Source organism: Chelon labrosus, assembly GCF_963514085.1.
Source record: "Chelon labrosus genome assembly, chromosome: 6".
Classification (NCBI taxonomy): Eukaryota; Metazoa; Chordata; class Actinopteri; order Mugiliformes; family Mugilidae; genus Chelon; species Chelon labrosus.
Window position 1 is genome coordinate 26,393,653 of NC_140342.1, and position 20,825 is coordinate 26,414,477.

General features: G+C 40.3%; 2 gene segments (V, D, J or C); one reads left to right on the forward strand and one right to left on the reverse strand.

Moving 5' to 3' along the window:
* The first annotated feature begins 8,581 nt into the window (after window positions 1-8,581).
* LOC311489072 (immunoglobulin lambda constant 6-like) lies at window positions 8,582-11,182 on the forward strand. The segment is given in 4 exons: window positions 8,582-8,757; window positions 10,126-10,446; window positions 10,579-10,653; window positions 10,782-11,182.
* A 1,937-nt stretch (window positions 11,183-13,119) lies between these two features.
* On the reverse strand, window positions 13,120-13,950 carry LOC311490018 (immunoglobulin lambda constant 6-like). The segment is given in 2 exons: window positions 13,471-13,950; window positions 13,120-13,338 (listed from the first exon to the last, which is right to left on the reverse strand).
* Window positions 13,951-20,825: the final 6,875 nt, after the last annotated feature.

Here is a 20,825-nt window from a genome sequence, read left to right on the forward strand (position 1 = left end):
TGTGCAGGGACCCATAAAAATCCTATGCTTATGCTCTGTTGGTTTATTTTAAAAATGAGTTGATTAATTTCATCTAGTAGACCCTGTCTACATGTAGACTTTCCACTCTGAATGCATACAAGTGAGGACATTGAATCTGAACAAATTACTGCCTTATTGGGTTTTACTTCTTCCACCCATTGTAAAGCCAGAATTATTGCGAACATCTCTGCTGTACAAATGGCCAGATGGTCTGTTGTCCTTTTTTTAATATTAACATTGTATTTCGAAATGTGGACTGCAACCCCTGTTTTCCCAACCTGATCTTTTGATGCGTCTGTGAAAATCTGAACTGCGTCATCATACATTCTATCAATATATTGCTGAACGTTTTGATATACCCCTGATTTCATTATGTTCTTAGCCTCCAGATCCACCCTGGGAGAACAAAACATCCAGGGTGGAATTGTTGGTCTACTGACAGTTTTGCAACACTCAGTGATGTCAATTTCCATCTCCTTAGCCTGCCTATTCCCATGCCACCCAAAACTGCGTGATGGGCACCCATACTCCCAGCAGTCTAGTAGCACCTGCTTTGTAAGGTGTGTTTCTTCATGACCCTGGAGATTAACCCAGTAAAACATAGATAGTTTTAATCGCCTGAGGTCTAAAGGCATTTCTCCTACTTCCACTTGTAATGATGTAACTGGTGTTGTCCTAAACGCACCACAACATATACGAAGTGCCTTGGCCTGTACTCTATCTAGTTCTTGCATTGATGTTTTAACTGTTGATCTATAAACTATGCTTTCATAGTCAAAAACAGAGCGAACCATTGCAGTATAAATCCTTTTCAGGGACAGGCCTGATGCTCCCCAGCTAAACCCTGCTAAACACTTCAGTATATTTATACCTTTTTTGCACTTATCAATCATTTTCTGAATGTGTGTTTTAAAATTCAGCTTCACGTCAAACCATACCCCCAAATATCTTATACTATCAACTTGCTTAAGTTGCTGCCCATATAGTTTGAGATCAAGAGTAGGGTTTGTTCTTTTTTTGGAAAAACATATAAATTGTGTTTTCTCAATTGACAGATGAAAGCCCCACTCATGTGACCACTTTTCGACCTTAACAATTGCTGATTGCATTTTAACCTTCAAGTTGTCAGTATTCCTACCTCTCACCCATAACGCCCCATCATCAGCATATAATGCTCTACCCATCCTCTGATCTATTCCATTAAAAATGTCATTAATCATTATATTAAAAAGCATTGGGCTACATACACTTCCTTGTGGAGTACCATTCTCTATTGGATACACACTTGAAAACTCCATCCCTACTCTTACCTCTATTGTTCTGTTATTCAGAAAGTCTTGAATCCAGTTGAACATCCTGCCACCTATGCCCATCTTATTTAACTTTATTAAAAGCCCTTCCTTCCACAACATGTCATATGCTTTCTCAATATCAAATAAAATAGCCAAAACAGATTCTTTACATAATTGGGCTTTCCTGATTTCATTTTCTAGACAAATAATTGGGTCCATTGTTGTGCGGCCATTACGAAATCCACTCTGGTGAGGGGAGAGCAATCCTCTTTTTTCAATTACATATCCTAGTCTTATAGTAATCATTTTCTCCATAATTTTGCATAAGTTGGACGTAAGAGCTATTGGTCTATAGCTCTTAACCTCTGTTTTATCCTTGCCTGGCTTACCTATAGGGACAACCACAGAATGTTTCCACATTCTAGGCAACTTCCCTTGCTCCCATATCTTATTATACAGTCTTAAAACAACACTCTTAGCCACATCAGATAGCTGCTCTATCATTTTGTAACACACATCATCTTTCCCTGGTGAAGTACTCTTAGCACCTATTAAAGCTCTTTTCAGTTCAAATAATGAAAAATGTGTATCAATTGCACAGTCACTCGTAACTTTCCTCCCCAGTATGCCTCTGTTTTCCTCAATCACCTTTGTTCTCCACACTAACTCCTCACTTGATAGGTTCTGTGTGCTATGTACCTTAACAAAGGCCCTAGCCAGTACCTCTGCCTTTTCTGCATTAGTTACTGCCTCAGTGTCATTTCCTCTTATTACTGGTAAAGAGAAGTCCCTTCTAATTCCTCCCATTTTCCTTATCATTCCCCATACCTCACTAACCTTGATTTCTGACCCAATATTGCTGCAAAAGTCTCTCCAGTATTTCCTTTTAGCCTCACAAATTACTCTTTTGGCTTTGGCCTGTGCTTTTTTAATTATTGAATGTGTGATTTGACTTAATGACTTTAAATGCCTTGTTCCTTACCTTAACTGCTTCTTTGCACCCCTCTGACCACCATGGAACCATTTTCTTTTTCCTCACCCCGGTAGACTTACCTATAGTCTCCTCTGCAGATTCATACAGTATGCCACTAATCACAGAGTTCAACTCTTCAACATCATCACCTCGGTATGACATAATCCCCATCAGCTTCTCACTTGCTACCATACTATAAAGTCCCCAGTTGGCCTCTTTCATTTTCCATCTAGGGAACCAATTACCTTCTAACTGTACACTCTCATCTCTCATCTTTGTCCAGATAGGGTAATGATCACTTCAAAACTATTTTCAATTAAAAATCTCCCATTGGCTTCTCCCTGCTATTTGTTCTGACACTATAGTCAGATCGATAGCTGACTCTGCTCCTCTGCCTACATCAAATCTTGTACCTCTCCCATCATTCAAACAAACTAGATGGTGCTCATCCATATACTCCTCAACGATACTCCCATTTTCATCTGTTCTAGTACTGCCCCAGAGTGAGCTGTGTGCATTAAAATCTCCACACATTATTACTTTACCATTTCCCCCTTCCCATATATCTTCTAGCATAACTTTTGTTAACTTTTGACATCAATGTTTATAGCCCTAAAATGAATACCTTGTTGGATGAATGTAGCCACTCCACCCCCTGTTGCAGGACTTCTATCTTTGCGCACAGCCGTATACCCATGAATTATAAAATCAAGAGAGGGTTTTAACCAAGTTTCCTGAACACAGATAATATTAGGTTTTACAGATTGTTCTTCAATAAAACACTTTAACTCTTGTCCATTAGCAATTAAACTCCTGGCATTCCATTGCAAAATGGATATACCCATCAGAATCCACCACCACATGATGACTGACTTTCTACTACCTCTGTTCTAAGCATTTCATTAATAGAATCGGTTGTTAGTCCCTCTTCACCTAGGTACTTCTCTGCTGCTTTTAATATTATTTTAATTCTTGCTGTTCTGCTGTCTGTTTGTGCTGTACAGTTAATGACTTCCACCATAAATGCAATAAATGTCTTCTTTTCTACAATCAGAGTATTCTCATTTACTCTACAGCATTTATGAACAACTTTTTGGGCTGGATTTTGGATCACAGGTACCATTCCTACCCTTGGGCCTACATTATTCCTTGTTTTCACATCGACTTTTTTGATTGTTTCAGCATATGTAATATTCTCTTTTACTCTCACATTTTGAACTTGTACTGCTCTTTTGTGTGCTTCACATCCCTTATACGCAGCGCTGTGCTCTCCCCCACAATTACAACATTTAATTTTTGTCCCTTCAGTACATTTACCATATTCATGGTCCCCCCCACACTTAGCACAACGGGCCTTAGCTCTACATGCTACAGCAATATGACCAAAACGTTGGCACTTAAAAGATCTTGTCGGTGGGGGAATGTATGGTCTCACTTCATAGCTAACATACCCAATTCTAACCCGTTCAGGCAGTTTGTCCTCATCTAAGGCCAACATCACAGACATGCTTGGTCCTTTAACTCCATTTCTAGTGTATGGCAGTCGTTTAACTTTATTTACACGAACTCCTCTTATATTTACTCTAATTTCCTCTTCGGTCACGTCAGTCGATACTCCAGATATAACACCCATAACTCTCCCTCTTTCTTCCCACATTTGCGGCTTCACAGCCTTCCCCAGCAGTGTTTTACACATCATTAGTCCTTGCTGTTGATCTCTATCCGTACAAACAATTAGCAGGTTTCCATCTCTTAAAGTTTTGACTGTACGTACCTCACCTACTAGCTTGTACACAGCTTCGCTGACCTTTAAAGGATTCAATGTACACGGTGTTTGAAATCGACTTATGACTTTAATGTCATTCTCTTTACTCTCGCCTCCTCTGTTTCCAAAGGCTTTCCTTTTCTTGCTCCCTTGTCTCACCTCCTGCCAACCTCCCTCGTTTGAATTCGCTCCACTAGAAACTATTGAATCTTCAACACCTTCCAGCTCCTCTAGATCGTTCTCACATTCACTTCCTGCATGCATCTCACTTAATGACCATCCCGGATCACTCCTCAGCCCTCCTGGCTCTCGCAACGGATCTGGGGCGTGCTTCTCCATTCCTCTCTCTCAGCCGCAGACCACTATAAAGTTCCGACAGAGGAGGACAGTTAACATTTTGTTCCGCTACATTTTTAAATTTCACTTCAGAACATATCATCAATTACCTGCAGGAATATTAACTCTAAAGTCCATGAAGACAAAACAAAAATCCACTAAATGATTTAACTTAAGGTATATATTATTTTTAATTTTTAATTGATGACTAAATGTATTCACTCTGACACTGTTTTTGTTTCATGTTTAAAGTTTAAGTTGACCACTTCTGCGTCTACTGTAGTAAATCCAAATTTAATCCTGAAACCAGTTTAAACCAGTTTATTTTCTGCTGATTCAGTCGTTAACTGCTCCCCTGAAATATCTCCACCTGGAACATAACATATGGAAGAGAAATACCTTTGGAAATGCTCCAAATAATTTAATCTTTTAGTTGAAGTTTAATTTTTAGGAGCTTTTTATGTCTGAATCTGTAAATTAACCAAAGCTGTTAGATACATTTTCACAATGGACAATATATATCATTTACCAGTGACCTGCCAGTGTTTTCTGTGCATTTAGAGATTTTAGAGTCACATGAAGTTTTTTCCAGCACAGTAATAAAAGTCCACAAGTATTATCAGCTCCATGTAGTCACCTGTCTCTGTTCCTGATGTCTGAATGTGACATGATGAGATTTTTGATCCTGATCAACCAAAGCTTCAGCAGCATTTTACTGATGGAGCCACTTTCAGCTTCTTTATCTACAGTTTGATAGTTAAGTCCAGTAGTTCCCAGTCTAGCGATCAGCTCCATCTGAAGTGTCAGCACATAAATGGGAGGGGTGGTGAGATGATTGATGGAAGAGGAAAGAGAAAAAATCAAGCTGTGATACACAGAGTGGGCTGCAGCTTATTGTCTCTTCCACATGCAGCCTCCTGCTCTCCTCCACTTTCCAGCTGAAGAGAAATTCACCTCCAGCGAGCCGTCTGGATGCCTTTGTACTTCCAGTGACTCACCACAGGATGACGCTGCTTCTCTTTGCTTCTTCATTTCAGCCTCAGGCAGCAACAAAATGATCAGAGCTGATCAGGTCTGGATTTATCAAACATGTCAGAGCAGGAAATCTCTTCTAACTGACCAAAATCTCTCAGAGTCACTGAGCTTTGATTCTACTTTTAGGAGTTGAAGTCAAACATTTGATCTTCTGCTTTCACTTGTCAAATTCCTCCTGTATGTCCTGTGTTACATTTCATTATTTAAAGGCTTTTAAAGATCTTTTCATTTGAAATAATCCTAATGTCACCTTTAAGGGTCATTGAACTGATTCTGTTCAAAGTGTAAATGTGTTTTCAGGAGAACAGTCCTTTAATAGAAGAGTTTTAACTTTCACCACCAACCTGAATGTGTTTGTGGGAACATCTGCATCTTTCTGACCTAGATTTTTTTCATCTGCTGTCAGATTGAAATCAAGACCATGAAAGCACACAGCAGCTTCATCTGAGCTGTCAATCAGCAGCAGCGGTCTCCTCTGTGGGCTGCAGGGGCTGATGGGAGCTTTGAGGACCTGCTAGAAACCACGTGGCCTCGTCTGATCTCACAGCTCGTCCTTGTTGGGCCTCAGCTGCATCAGAGCTCCACTTCTCCCCAGGTTCACCAGAGGACACACCACTGCACAAAATGCTTTTCCTCCCAGCTGCTGCTCTGTGCTGTCTGTGTTCAGGTGAGTGTTTCCAACAAACTCCACCTTCAACAAACACTGTCTCACTAACCTTCATCTATCTGTCTGTGTCTCTACAGCGCTGGTTGCCATGGCAGCAGAGCTGACCCAGGACCAGTTAACACTGACCAGGAGAGTTGGTCAAACAGTCTCCTTCAGATGTGGAGGAATTTACCAGTGTGGTAGTAATAATATGTACTGGTACCAGAAGAAAGAAACAGAAACATTCAGAGTGATTCTTGATATCGCTAGAAGTGGTAACATAAAATCAGATTTCAGTCATCCTCAGAAAGATGATTTCTCTGCTGTGAGAAATCAGAACGTTTGTGAGTTGAACATTAAGAATGTTAAAGTCGATCATTCAGCCACCTACTACTGCTCCTGTCGGTCCCACAGTGAGAAATGATGCGAGCAGCCTGAACAAAAACCAACAGATGAACAGATGTCAAACAGTGTTTGTGACAGGAAGAGAGCAGTAAACCACAGCCCAGGTTCACATATTTCACCTCCATCTCAGACAGAGTCCCAAACATACTGAGCTGAGGGAGATTCTTCTTTCCTGCTCTCACTATTTATTTGACATCAGATTTATTGATGTTGTTAGCAGATATTTCAACAGTTAGAAAAAAGATGAAAACAAGACAGAGAAGAACAAAGAGCAGAAATACAAAGTCAATCAAAAGAATTCAACAAAAGAGCAAAAGAACACAAAGAGATCTTAAAAGTCAAAGTTCAATAGAATAAATGATTTCAGACAAATGTTCCAGATGAAGATGAAGCTCCTCTTCTCTGAGCTGCTGCTGGAATAAAGTCCATTCCTGCCTCACAATGTTAATGTTCTCTTAATGAAAACACTTCCAGCAGAACTTGTTGTTTAACACCTTCCAGCAGATTTCACCACGTCATTTCACTTTCTTCCATTTTCAAAGTCAAATCTTGGACTGATGTCAGGTCAGGACTTTTTGGTTGCTGATAAAGAAACAGATCCAACAAAACACCCTAACCATGAAACATGCCAATAAAGCTCTTACAAGTCAAGTGTCAAACATAGGGTTCTTGTTCTTTACCTGAGTCTTTTCTTTTCATGACACTTTATCCTTCCACTCCACCACATGTCAGAGTGAAATCTGGTTCTTTTTCTTCACTACATTATCAGACCGATCTATTTGCTGCTTCATTCACAAAGAAAGATTTTCAGTGCAGCCTCACCGCTGCTTTTTAACTAAAGCCCTGCTTCGCGCTCATCCATCTGGTCTTACTTCCCACAGAGTCGTTCTGATCCAGATATGTCCTTGGCCTGGTGCACCATCAGTCCTCTGCTTTCTTCCCAGTGGATGTTGGCTCCAGGAAACATTGATGGCTGGACAAACTGATACAGATATCGGTCTCTGTGGTAGGGGCAGAGCTGGGGACACTGACATTGGTGCCAGAGGCAAGGACAGGCAGAGAAGCTCATTCACTGACAGGATGCTGTCTCTGTCTTGCTCTATGGACAGGTTGAGGAGGTCGTTTGTCCCTCAGGACATAAGACTCTACAACGCCTCCCCGTGAGGAACCAACTGGACTTTGGTCATTGCTGTCAATACTGTATATTTTTACATAGCATTAAATATTCATATTATTATATAACTTAAATATATTTATATCTGTTCCTATGTGATGAAATTACTGGACACTGAATTTCCCACAGGTTAAATAAAGGGTCTTCCAGGAGCCCACAAGGATACAGTCCAAGATGTGTGTCCTGGTCTTGTCCTTGATGATTAAACACAAATGTCTATTAGTTACTCCTTGTATTGAAAAGTCTCCACATGGTAAAATATTCCAAGTTGATTTAGCTTTAGCTTAGCTTCACAGCATTAACACACATTAGCAACATTCAGTAACTTTAGGCTACAGCATTACAACAGATGATCAGTTTCTCATTGAGATCAGACATGTTCCTGACTAGTTCCCTCTCTGTGGCCAGTGAATTCAGACCTTCCCAGTGAGTTTCAGAGAAATGTCTTGATCGATAGCTAAAAGATGATGTCAGTCCAAGCTCTACTGGAACACATTCAGATTGTATCACAGCGTCTATTTACACTGTGGTTGAATGTGATAGGAAAAATTACCTTTCTCTCTTTGGTGGTAGGTTAGATGGTCATCAAAACTACCCATGCTTTTCATCCTCACGGGAACATGAACGTCTGAACCAGTTTAAATGAGAATAATTCCGACAGTTATTGAGATGTTTCAGTCTGAACCACAGATGTTGACCTGCTGGTGGCGCTAGACAAAAAGTCTGAATCAACAAAGTCAGTGAATGAAGCTGATCCTCTGGGGACCAAGAATGTGTGTAGAAAGGTTGATGTCAATCCATCATCCATCCTTTAGTCCAGATCCAATCCATGAGGACTAAAGTAGTGGACTGAGCAACCACTGACATTAACATCAGAGCCATGCTGCTAGTGTGGCTAAAAGAAAAGAGAAGAAGAGACAGTCATGTTGATGTGAACATTAGAGAAACACATCGTGGAGCTGAAATATGATCCTACTTCCTCATTTGGTCTCGTTCACCTCAGCTGACTCTCTCAACGGCACACAGGTTTTTGTATCAGTGTTTTTCACTGTGTGAGCGGCAACAGCTACTACCCTATTTTCGGCTCTGGAACTAAACTGCATGTAACAGGTAAGAACAAATGTTTATTTGTAAATTATTTCAATATTTAATTAAATTAAAATGAGTGCAAAGACAAAAATACTTTTATTTCATTATAAAGGAATAGTTGCTTATTTTAATTTCATGACACAGCTAATTAGGTTAGTTAGAAATAAATGGTAGTGATGGAGATGAAAGTGTTCACCACACAGTCTAAAAAGAATCATGGTCTAAAATCCATAATATTATAAAATGAAAAGCAGTGTTGAATGTTGGTGATCAGGCTCTGCAGGCTGCTCTTCATTAATTTGCACATTTAATGCACCATTAATGCTGAACTGTATGTAGAGGTTTTGGAGCAACAAATGCTGCTGTCCAGATGATGTCTTATTCTGGAAGGACTTTCTTAAAATAAAATAAAATAAAATAAAATAACATAAAGGAGCATCTAAAATCTTATATTAAATCAGATTGTAAAATATTTCCCGTTCTAAACTACAGCAGCTGTGACTTGATAAAAGACGACGTGATGAAACACAGTCGACATGTTTCTGTTCCAACTTCTTTGAAACGTGTTGTGGGATTCAAATTCAAAACCATCAAATAATGTCTTTTGATGAAGATAAAATAAGATAATCCTTTATTTATCCCACCGTGGGGAAATTTGCAGCGTTGCAGCAGTAGACAGTTTAAGGACAGAGCACACAGGAGATAAAAAGAAGTAATAAAACATTAAATAAATACAAAGAATAGAAACTGAAATACGATAGAAATCCTACTTACAAATGTATGTCTGTATATTGCACATGAAAGAATAAATGATATGCAAACATAAGTTCTTCCAAATATATTAAGGATATTCCAGTTTGTGTTGTGATTGTCCAGCGTGTGTTTGGTCTACTGGGAGCAGGCTTGATTATACAACTGATGATTGATCAACCACTGGATCTGTTCTGATTGATTTTATATAGCATCAGTTATTTGGGAAACAGAAATTTACATGAAGATATATTATAATGTGTACAGCGATCAGCCATAACATTATGACCGGTGAAGGAGTTAGACGACTGGGTCAGAGCATCTCCAGAACTGCAGCTCTTGTGGGGTTTTTCTGGTCTGCAGTGATCAGTATCTATCAAAAGTGGTCCAAGGAAGGAGAAGAATCAGAGACAGGGTGGTCATGGGCAGCAAAGGATCATTGACCCTTGTGGTCCCATCCAACAGACGAGCTACTGTAGCTCAGACTGCTGAAAAGGTTAATGCTGGTTGAACTTTGTTCTGTATTGATGAGTAGTTTAGTGATCAGAGTCCATGTAGTTTCCAGGATCAGACTGAATGCAGAGCAGTGCTGGAAGATGCTGTTGACTGTGTGAATGTGTGTGTGCTGTCAAACTTCAGATGAGGAGGTAGTGAAGCCCGTGGTGAGCATGTACCCAGCAGCATCCAGAGCCCACCTGGAGGGGAAGAGCTCCCTGCTGTGTCTGGCCTCATCCATGTTTCCTCCTCTGGTCCAGTTCTCCTGGAAAAGACAGAAGGAGAACGGCCCTCTGGAGGAGCTGACCCCTGCTCAGGGAGAGCAGCTGGAGCTCAGAGAGTCGGGACGCAGCGCCTCCATCAGGGTGGTGGATGGAGATGATCTGTACAAGTATAGATATCACTGCTACATCAAGCACGAGGGGGGGACAGTGGAGGACACAGTGGAGGCCCAAACACAGCCAGGTAATGAAGGCTTGGTGACTGTGTTCAGCAGTGATTCAGCTTCATGTGGAGACGCTGTCAAAGAGAGCAGAGGAGCAGAGGACTGACATTTCTCACTGCAGCTCCAAACATTTGACTCCTTTTCTGTTTCAGAGCTTCCAGCTCCAGCAGCCTCCTGTCCTCCAGAGAGAGAGCCAGCAGACCTGCCAGCTCTGCAGCAAGTTCACTGTAAGATGACCTGCTGCCTCTCTGCATGGACAGCTCCAATGTCCAATGAGGACACAAGAACAACTTTACAGGATTAATCTGACACTTCCACTAATTCATATCTGTCTGTCTGTCTGTCTGGCTGTCAGTGTCCTTCCAGTCTCAGTGCCGGGTGAAGCTGCTCTGTCTGCTGTACACAGTGCTGATAGTGAAGAGTCTGGTGTACTGCTGTGGACTCTCTCTGCTGATGAGCCTCAGAAACAAGGGACCGTCCACCAACTCCACACATGCTGACTGACTGTTTTCTGCTGGTCTTTTCTCTCCATCAGATCTCATCAGTTCATCTCATTCATCACCTTGATCAGTATTCACAAATGTTAGTCATGATGCTTTGGTTGTAATGTAGAGTCAGATAGATTTATCAGAGTTTCTTTATCAAATCTCTTAATTGTAACTTCTAAATATTACACCAGTTACAGAATTAACTTCCCTGTAGATGTTTCAACATTTAACCCAACATGTGTTTGCTTTCGTTTTCTTTTTATTATAGAAATACAATGCAGTGTGTTCATCCATTTATTCAGTTCTATTAAAATACAACAACTATAAAATAATAATGGTGTTTTGTTTTTCTTCTTGTCTAAAGATTCATTATGTTGACACCCCAAAGTAATTTGATGTTTGTTCCTGAGGCATTTTAAATCAAAATGAACATCTAGTGTTTGTGGTTGTTCCACCAGGTTCAGTTCTGTGTCTTCAGATCATTTAGTTTTTGTATTAGTTCTCTAATATAAATGTATCGCTGCGGATGTCAAACTCTACGCTGACGACACTGTTGTTTACACAGATGAACAAAGAGCAGAGCTGATTTAAAGCTACGACTGTTAAAAACTATCATCCAGCGGTTTGATGAGTCAGTGCTGAAGTTTGAATGTTGATCAAATGAAGGATGTGTTTAATTAACAGTCATGAAATAGTTTCATTAGCAGCAGGTCAGTGTGTCAGTGGAAATTCAACTGTTTGAGAGCTGAACACTGAAAGTTGATGGTCCTCTAACTGGACCTGTTAGTGGATAAATCCTAATCAGTCATTAATCACAGAGGTGTCTGATCGATAAAATAACATTTAATTAATGTTATTTTTGTTGATTTCAAAGTGTAAAGTGCATCTTTAATCATCCAAACCTCTAAATACCCTGAACATGTTACCAGAACATGAGCTTCAGGTGGGTGATCGGACTCAGTTCAACTCTGTGTGGGTGGAGGGCTCAGAGGAAAAAAGGTTTACAGAAAACAAGAGAAAGGGAGGGGAGGTGATGAGTGTGTTCAGCAGCAGACGTGAATCTGTTCTCAGTGGTTATTAGGACAGAAAACAAACTGCTGACAGCCAATCAGACTTCCTTCCTGCAGCAGACGGGCTGTGTGGGTTTGTGCTCTGCAGCCTCCACACCGTTAGCTGTGGCTTTTCACTTTAATGACACAATGACAGTTTCACCGACCAGCTGTGGTTAAAGAATCTTTCCAGGAAGCACCTGTGTTCTTCATCTGAGAGAGAAACACATTTACATTTATTATAAAACATTACAATCAGTAATTATGTTCAATTGTTTTCTGCAATTAAATGAAACTAATTATTTTGTTGTGGTGTGTTTAAAATCTTCCATCCTCTCATAAATGTCTCCTCTCTGATAAATAGAACTTTAAAGAAGTTGAACTCTTTGCCTGCAAAGTGTTTAAATTGATCCCATGAGAAGATTTTCAACTTCTACAGGAAACAATAATGCTTCCTGTTCTTTCTCATTAATCAGAACCGAACACAAGCCTCACTGAGACAGAGACACAAACCCATGAGATAAACAAGTCATGCTGTTGGTCTGAAGCAGGCGTCCATGTTGGTTCACCTCAAGTCTCATTATTTCACTGAGTTATAGTTGACAAAAAAAGTCTGAACGTCCCAATCAGTTCTAATCCACCATGAGTTCACCTCATTAACCACACTGACCCACATTTCTCATGGAAATTCTATTCCAGCCTAATTTTTTTTTATCAGTGCAGCAGTCTGTGCTTCATTCACAGGGTTCATAGACGTCACATCCAGGAACTGGAAGCTGCTTAAGCTTCAGCTTTATTTACTGACGTCCAACAGTTCCTAATATACGAGCTAAAGTATTTGACTTGTTTTGTTAAGACACATAAAAAGCAGTTTATTGAGTGTGTTCCAGTGAAAGAAAAGAGCAGCCTGGTGGAGTCTGCATTTATTAGAAAGAAACACAAGAGCAGAAGAAACAGTCTGCTGGAAACTGATGATGATTATTATACAAGTCACAGTTGAAAGTGGAAATAAACTAGACTACTAGAGAATGAAGACGTCATAAGAGCAGATTTCTATGTGAATATATGTGTTTCTATTTCCAGGAAGACAATCAAGACGTGAATGAAAAGATACAGATTACAAAGAAGCACATTACAACAATATTTGTGAATATTGATCAAAGTGATGAATGAGATGAACTGATGAGATCTGATGGAGAGAAAAGACCAGCAGAAAACAGTCAGTCAGCATGTGTGGAGTTGGTGGACGGTCCCTTGTTTCTGAGGCTCATCAGCAGAGAGAGTCCACAGCAGTACACCAGACTCTTCACCATCAGCACTGTGTACAGCAGACAGAGCAGCTTCACTTGGTATTGAGACGGGACATAAGGAACCTCTGAAACAGAAAAGGAGTCAAATGTTTGGAGCTGCAGTGAGAAATGTCAGTCCTCTGCTCCTCTGCTCTCTTTGACAGCGTCTCCACATGAAGCTGAATCACTGCTGAACACAGTCACCAAGCCTTCATTACCTGGTTGTGTTTGGGGCTCTACTGTGACCTCCACTGTGCCCCCCTCATGCTTGACGTAGCAGTGATATCTGTACTTGTCCAGATCATCTCCAGCCACCAGCCTGATGGAGGCGCTGCGTCCCGACTCTCTGAGCTCCAGCTGCTCTCCCTGAGCAGGGGTCAGCTCCTCCAGAGGGCCGTTCTCCTTCTGTCTTTTCCAGGAGAACTGGACCAGAGGAGGAAACATGGATGAGGCCAGACACAGCAGGGAGCGCTTCCCCTTCAGGTGGGCTCTGGATGCTGATGCTGGGTACACGCTCACCACAGGCTTCGCTACCTCCTCATCTGAAGTTTGACAGCACACACACATTCACACAGTCAACAGCAGCTTCCAGCACTGCTCTGCATTCAGTCTGATCCTGGAAACTACATGGACTCTGATCACTAAACTACTCATCAATACAGAACAAAGTTCAACCAGCATTAACCTTTTCAGCAGTCTGAGCTACAGTAGCTCATCTGTTGGATGGGACCACAAGGGTCAATGATCCTTTGCTGCCCATGACCACCCTGTCTCTGGTTCTTCTCCTTCCTTGGACCACTTTTGATAGATACTGATGACTGCAGACCAGGAAAACCCCACAAGAGCTGTTGTTCTGGTGATGCTCTGACCCAGTCGTCTAACTACTTCACCGGTCATAATGTTATGGCTGATCGCTGTACACATTTACTTTACATTATAATATATCTTCATGTACATTTCTGTTTCCAAAATAACTGATGCTATATAAAATCAATCAGAACAGATCCAGTAGTTGATCAGTCATCAGTTGTATAATCAAGCCTGCTCCCAGTAGACCAAACACACGCTGGACAATCACAACACAAACTGGAATATCCTTAATATATTTGGAAGAACTTATGTTTGCATATCATTTATTCTTTCATGTGCAATATACATACATACATACGTAGGTAGGATTTCTATTGTATTTCAGTTTCTATTCTTTGTATTTATTTAATGTTTTATGATTTCTTTTTATCTCCTGCGTGCTCTGTCCTTTAACTGTCTACTGCTGCAACACTACAAATTTCCCCACGGTGGGTTAAATAAAGGATTATCTTATTTTATCTTCATCAAAAGACATTATTTGCTGGTTTTGAATTTGAATCCCACAACACGTTTCAAAGAAGTTGGGACAGAAACATGTCGACTGTGTTTTTATCACGTCGTCTTTTATCAAGTCACAGCTGCTGTAGTTTAGAACGGGAAATATTTTACAATCTGATTTAATATAAGATTTTAGCTGATACTTTATTTTATTTTATTTTATTTTAAGAAAGTCCATCCAGAATAAGACATCATCTGGATAGCAGCATTTGTTGCTCCAAAACCTCTTCATACAGTTCAGCATTAATGGTGCACTCACAAAGTTAACTTAACTTAACTTAACTTAACTTAACTTAACTTAACTTAACTTAACTTAACTTAACTAAATTAAATTAAATTAAATTAAATTAAATTAAATTAAATTAAATTAAATTAAATTAAATTAAATTATTTCCAAATCCCTGAATTGTGTTTTTCAGTTGTACGTTTGTCATTTCACTGATTCCAATATGTACTGAATATTCCACATTTAAGAGCACAGACTTTAATCACTAATAAAACACATCAATATACAAGTTTGTGTCAGTCATGTTCAAATGTTTAAATACTTTATGCTGATGATAGTAATAAGACTTTGTTTGAGTCAATTCTATTTCAAATCTCATCTTGTTTTCAACAACACATGTCACAGAATTACTGAGATGATCAAATCCTAAATGTTTGTAACGTCACTAATATTTACAGAAATAAAGAAGAACTTTAGTTGTTCAGTCAGATTTCAACATGTTTTCAGAAATGATTGAGCTTTTCTTATGGAACAATGGCTGCAGGATGAATTCTCTACTAATGAGGAAAAAACTAACATGGAAAGGCTGAAGCAGCACAAACTGACTTTAAACACATTTTCAGCTTCTACAATAAAACAACTGCAGGAAAAGAAATGTTTCTTCTTACCTGTTACATACAGTTTAGTTCCAGAGTCAAAGATGCGGTAGTTGCCTCCACACAGCGAAAAAGACTAATACAAAAACCTGTGTGCTGTTGAGAGAGTCAGCTGAGGTGAACGAGTGCAAATGAGGAAGTAGGATCATATTTCAGCTCCATGATGTGTTTCTCTGATGTTCACATCAACATGACTGTCTCTTCTTCTCTTTTCTTTTAGCCACACTAGCAGCATGGCTCTGATGTTAATGTCAGTGGTTGCTCAGTCCACTGCTTTAGTCCTCATGGATTGGATCTGGACTAAACAACTGCATCATCTTATTTTGCTGTTTGATCAGTGAAGTGGTCACTAAGTCTCAGACTCCAACGCTCACAAGCATCGACTCAGGCCTGCACTGTTTTATTTGAATGGACATTCCTTTTATTTTTTGGTTTAGTGCAGAGTGAATCATTATTTTGTATTATTTCAGTAAAGGTAAAAGATGAAAAAGTTCTTGTTGATATGATGAACCACAACATTAAAAGAGCCCAGGGCCACATGCACAGTTATACAGAGTACAATGCACAGTGGTACTTAACTTTGGTAATTAACTTAATAACTAGAACCAAAATTACCACATTAACAGCTAGTTAAGGTTGAAGTAATTTGGAGTTCTTGACAGTGTAGAGCAGGGATGGGCAACTGGCGGCCTGAGGGCTGCACATGGCCCACGACCTCACTCAAAGTGGCCCTTAGATTAATTTTTTTTCTTCCACCGGTCTTCTACACCAGTGAAGAAGAGATGTTGTGCCATGGCTAAGAGTGGAGGAATGAGAAAACTTGATCGAGAAAATCGTGTGTGAGTTTCAGGTGAACTGGGAAGAAGATTTTCTGTTCACAGATTTTAAAAGCAAACCTATGTGCTTAGTCTGCTTAGAGATGTTATCTGCCATGAAAGATTTTAATTTAAGTTGCCGCTACAACACGTTGCACAAAGCTAAATACGAGAAGTATACTGAAGCTGAAAGGGCTGCTACCGTAGCGGACCTTAAATCAAAAGTATGCAAACAACAGCGACTTTTTACCAGTGCCCACTGCTGGTAGTGGTGAGGTAGAGTGGGTATACAGGGAAAATATTAAACTCTTGCTTAGTGTAAAAATGCACAAATTAGTTCTTGCAATTAATTTTTGTCTGCTGTTCTGCAGCTTTCTGCCATCCTTGAGATGGATGGTGATTTGTATGTTTTATTTTCATGAGCCCTTTGCACTGTAAAAAAAAGTAAGTCAACAAAGAAGACAAGGTGGCTGTCCAAGTAGGGACACTCAGACCACGTGCTGGCTGAGTGTATGTGTGGAATGTGATAAGAGTTTTATGAGGTGCCAGGTTAGAGGAAGGATGGTTAGCTTAGCATGCAAGAGACCCTGAGTCTATGTGTTGCATAACTAACATCAGCTTAACAATGTGTCAAAGCCAACTATACAATAACCTTACGATCAAAACAATCACAACAACTCAATACAAACAAATATCACAACAAATCAAAGTGTAGAGTTCTATGCTTAGCTTAGCTTGAGTAGGCCCAGGTACGGTTGCCGAGAGAGCTCAACGCACTGCAACTTCAGAAAACACGTGCAAATAGACTTACAACACCAGCAAATACAAAAACGCGCTATAGAAATGTACAGAAACGCACTGGAAATATAGAAACGTGCTGCAAACATAGAAACACGCTGCAAATATAGAAACACGCAGCAAGTTCAGAAACGCGCTGCACATTCACACAACGGAAATGTGTCCAGAGTACCCTACAAAGCGATGGACCGCATTTGCGAGGAGTTAATGACTACTTCTTGGCAGTGTTTGAAGTTTTGGTCCATTTTTATCATTTTAAATACAAATAATACCTGACGGCTTTGCTGCAACTCCCACCAGAATATCTCAGAAATGTTTCCTTCACTTTATTCGGTAAGTGAATGTCGAGGATTATTTAAATGTTAAGTGTCTGTGCCAAATATAGCTAGCCTGGTAGCAGAATTAAGATAACGTAATACCAACCGTTTACCAACCAAGTTTATTAAGAACCACTTAATAAAAGTATAATCAAGTGATCCAAATAAATTACTCTGCTCAACTAAAGTAAAGATATGAATCTAGTTTGCATATTTTGATTAACTAATGTATTACCAATTTTTTAAAAACATTCAACGAATTTGTGTAACATAATTTGAATCAATCAAATTATCATATAGAGTGTGGTATAGTTTAGGTCAACTTACCTCAAGTAATGTGAGGTGGTACTAGTAGCATCATACCAGGAGCAAGCAGCGGCACTACCACGTTAGCCAGTATACGCTGAGAGATGAGGCAAGGGAGTGGGTGCACCGGCCGCAAGAAAGAAGAAACCACAGAGTGTTACAATAAGAAATACTCGCAGCGGCAGAGACACCCGTACTGGCCTTGTGTTTTTATTTCCAGGTGACTCCCAGACGTCACCACTTCTCATCATCTTCCCCCTCCCCCCATTACAATGGGGACATGGAATCCTAGTGGGCCATGTTTAAATCCTCCATTGCAGAAGCGGATGGTGGTAGCTATGGCCAGAAGGTTGTCGGTACCTCCTGTGGTACCTCAACTTTCAAACCCGCTGGTGGAAACCAGCGGTGACAAAGGATGTCAAGCTGAAGAAGGAGGCCTTTCTGGTCTCATAAGCAAAAACTCGGGTGTGGGAGTAGTTCAGAGAGGCTATGGAGAAGGACTTTCAGTTGGCCTCTAAGAGGTTCTGGCAAACAATATGGTGGCTCAGGAAGGGAAAGCAGGGCTTAGCCTGACTGTGCTGAGTCTGGGAGGAGAACTGCTGACCCGGACTGGGGATGTTGTCAGGCATTGGAAGAACACTTTGAGGATCTCCTGAACCCTACCACCATGTTCTCTAAGAATGAGGCAGAGTCTGTGGACCCAGACCAAGTATCGTCCATATCCTTGGCTGAGGTCACTGAAGTAGTTAAGAAGGTCCCCAGGGAACTTGGACAAGAGCCGCTGCTCCTTTGCAATCGAAAGGGGCCAGCTGAGGTGGTTCGGGCATCTTGTTCGGATGCCCCATGGGCGCCTCCCTTTGGAGGTTTACTGGGCACAGCCAGCCGGGAGGAGACCCTGGGTCAGACCCAGAACTTGATGGAGAGATTATATATCTCGTCTGGCCTGAGAACTCCTTGGGATTCCCTGGAAGAGCTGGAATGTGTTGCTGGGGAGAGGGACGTCTGGAGTTCTTTACTTAGCCTGTTGCCACCGACCTCAGATAAGTGGATGGAAATGAATGAATGAATGAATGAATGTTTAGTAACAATTGTTAAACTGATCATTGACAAAATGATTCAAGCAGTAAGTAATGGTGAGCCTATTGATAAAGACATCATGATCTTCAAGCGTTTAGGATTGGCTTCACTCTGTGATGAAGAAAGAGATTAAATGAAACGAAGATGAAAATGTTTGAAACCATGATCTGAGAGAAAAGGAACCAAAGCAAAGATTCATGTGTCCATACATGAACATGTCTGTTTGACCTCAGACTGAATGTTACAGGATTTAACCCTTGTAATGTGTTAGAAAGCCGCCCACGTCTTTTGTGTTAGAGGGTCAAAATTGACCCGTGGCTTAATCCAGCCAAAAATCATCAAAGAACACTGTTTGTCAACCAGTTTTGTTTTTCACCTCATATCTAGCTTGTTTTGCATTCATATCCATGTAAGCATTGTATTAAATATTGTTTTTTGGCCAAATAGAGCTTTTATAGAATACACCACTCAAACAAGTCTGTTTCACAAAACTGAACTTTATTTTGCTCAAAAATATAGGCCCTGGTTTGTAGATGTATGGCAAGTTTGTCATTTACACTGGGACCAGCTGGACCAGTTTGTCGTTTCCAATCACACATTGCACAACACCCTTCTACCTTCAATGTTTGTCATCTCAAGCAAGATGTTCTCAACATATGGTGGTATAAACAGCTCAAATGTTGTCTTGATGTCTTGAACATGTGACACAGCATATCTGGTAGGCCCTTCTTCATGATCATACTCAACGTAATCCTCATTCTCAGACACATCTTCCTCAATGTCACTTTGGTTTCTGTCTTCATCAGTTTGTGGAGTGGGGGATGAAATGTCATAATTTTTGTATTTGAAGACCTCTCTCAAATCACATGTGAAAAAAGTTGTGTTGCCATGGGATTAGGTGCCCCAACGGGAGACAGGTGCAGTGGAATGGGGAGGGGATGGGATGAAATGGGGGGATATGGTGGAGGGTGTGGAAGGGGGGTGGAGGGTCTGGCAGGGTGGTGTGTGGTGAGGAGAGTGTAAATTGAGCCAAATTTGATCCACACAGAAACCCAAAACTTTTTAAATGATGCATGGATGCGTGCAACTACCAGTATTCTTGGCAGGTCATATTTGACCCGTAACACTGCAGATGTCACTTTTTTTTTTAGAGGCTTTTAGAATTTACTTAAATGGTGAAAAACTATTTTGTTGAGTTAAGATAGATGTTCCTGAGGATATCATGAAGACTTGTTCCAATAAAAAACAAGGAAACTGTACTTTTTACATATTTTAAATGGTAAACTGGTCAAATTTGACCCTTACACTATATAAGGGTTAAACTTAAGTTTATTATTCTGGTTTCCATAACATGACACCAGAGAACAGATAGAAGTTTGAAGTTTTACTACATCTTGTATCAAGAAAATTTGTCAGTGACATAAATAGATTACGGCCGACTGGGCCTTTCTGTGTGGAGTTTGCATGTTCTCCCTGTGTCTGCGTGGGTTCTCTCCAGGTACAAGCTATTAAAGAAGATGAATGAGTTACCACAAGGTGGTCATAATGTTATGCCTGATTGGTATGGCGCTTCATCTTCATCTGAAACATTTGTCTGAAATCATTTATTCTATTGAACTTTGACTTTTAAAATCTCTTTGTGTTCTTTTCCTCTTTCATTGAATTCTTTTGATTGACTTTGTATTTCTGCTCTTTGTTCTTCTCTGTCTTGTTTTCATCTTTTTTCTAACTGTTGAAATATCTGCTAACAACATCAATTAATCTGATGTCAAATAAATAGTGAGAGCAGGAAAGTAGAATCTCCTTCAGCTCAGTATGTTTGGGACTCTGTCTGAGATGGAGGTGAACTATGTGAACCTGGGCTGTGGTTTACTGCTCTCTTCCTGTCACAAACACTGTTTGACATCTGTTCATCTGTAGGTTTTTGTTCAGGCTGCTCGCATCATTTCTCACTGTGGGTAATACAGGAGCAGTAGTAGGTGGCTGAATGATCAACTTTAACTTCCTTTA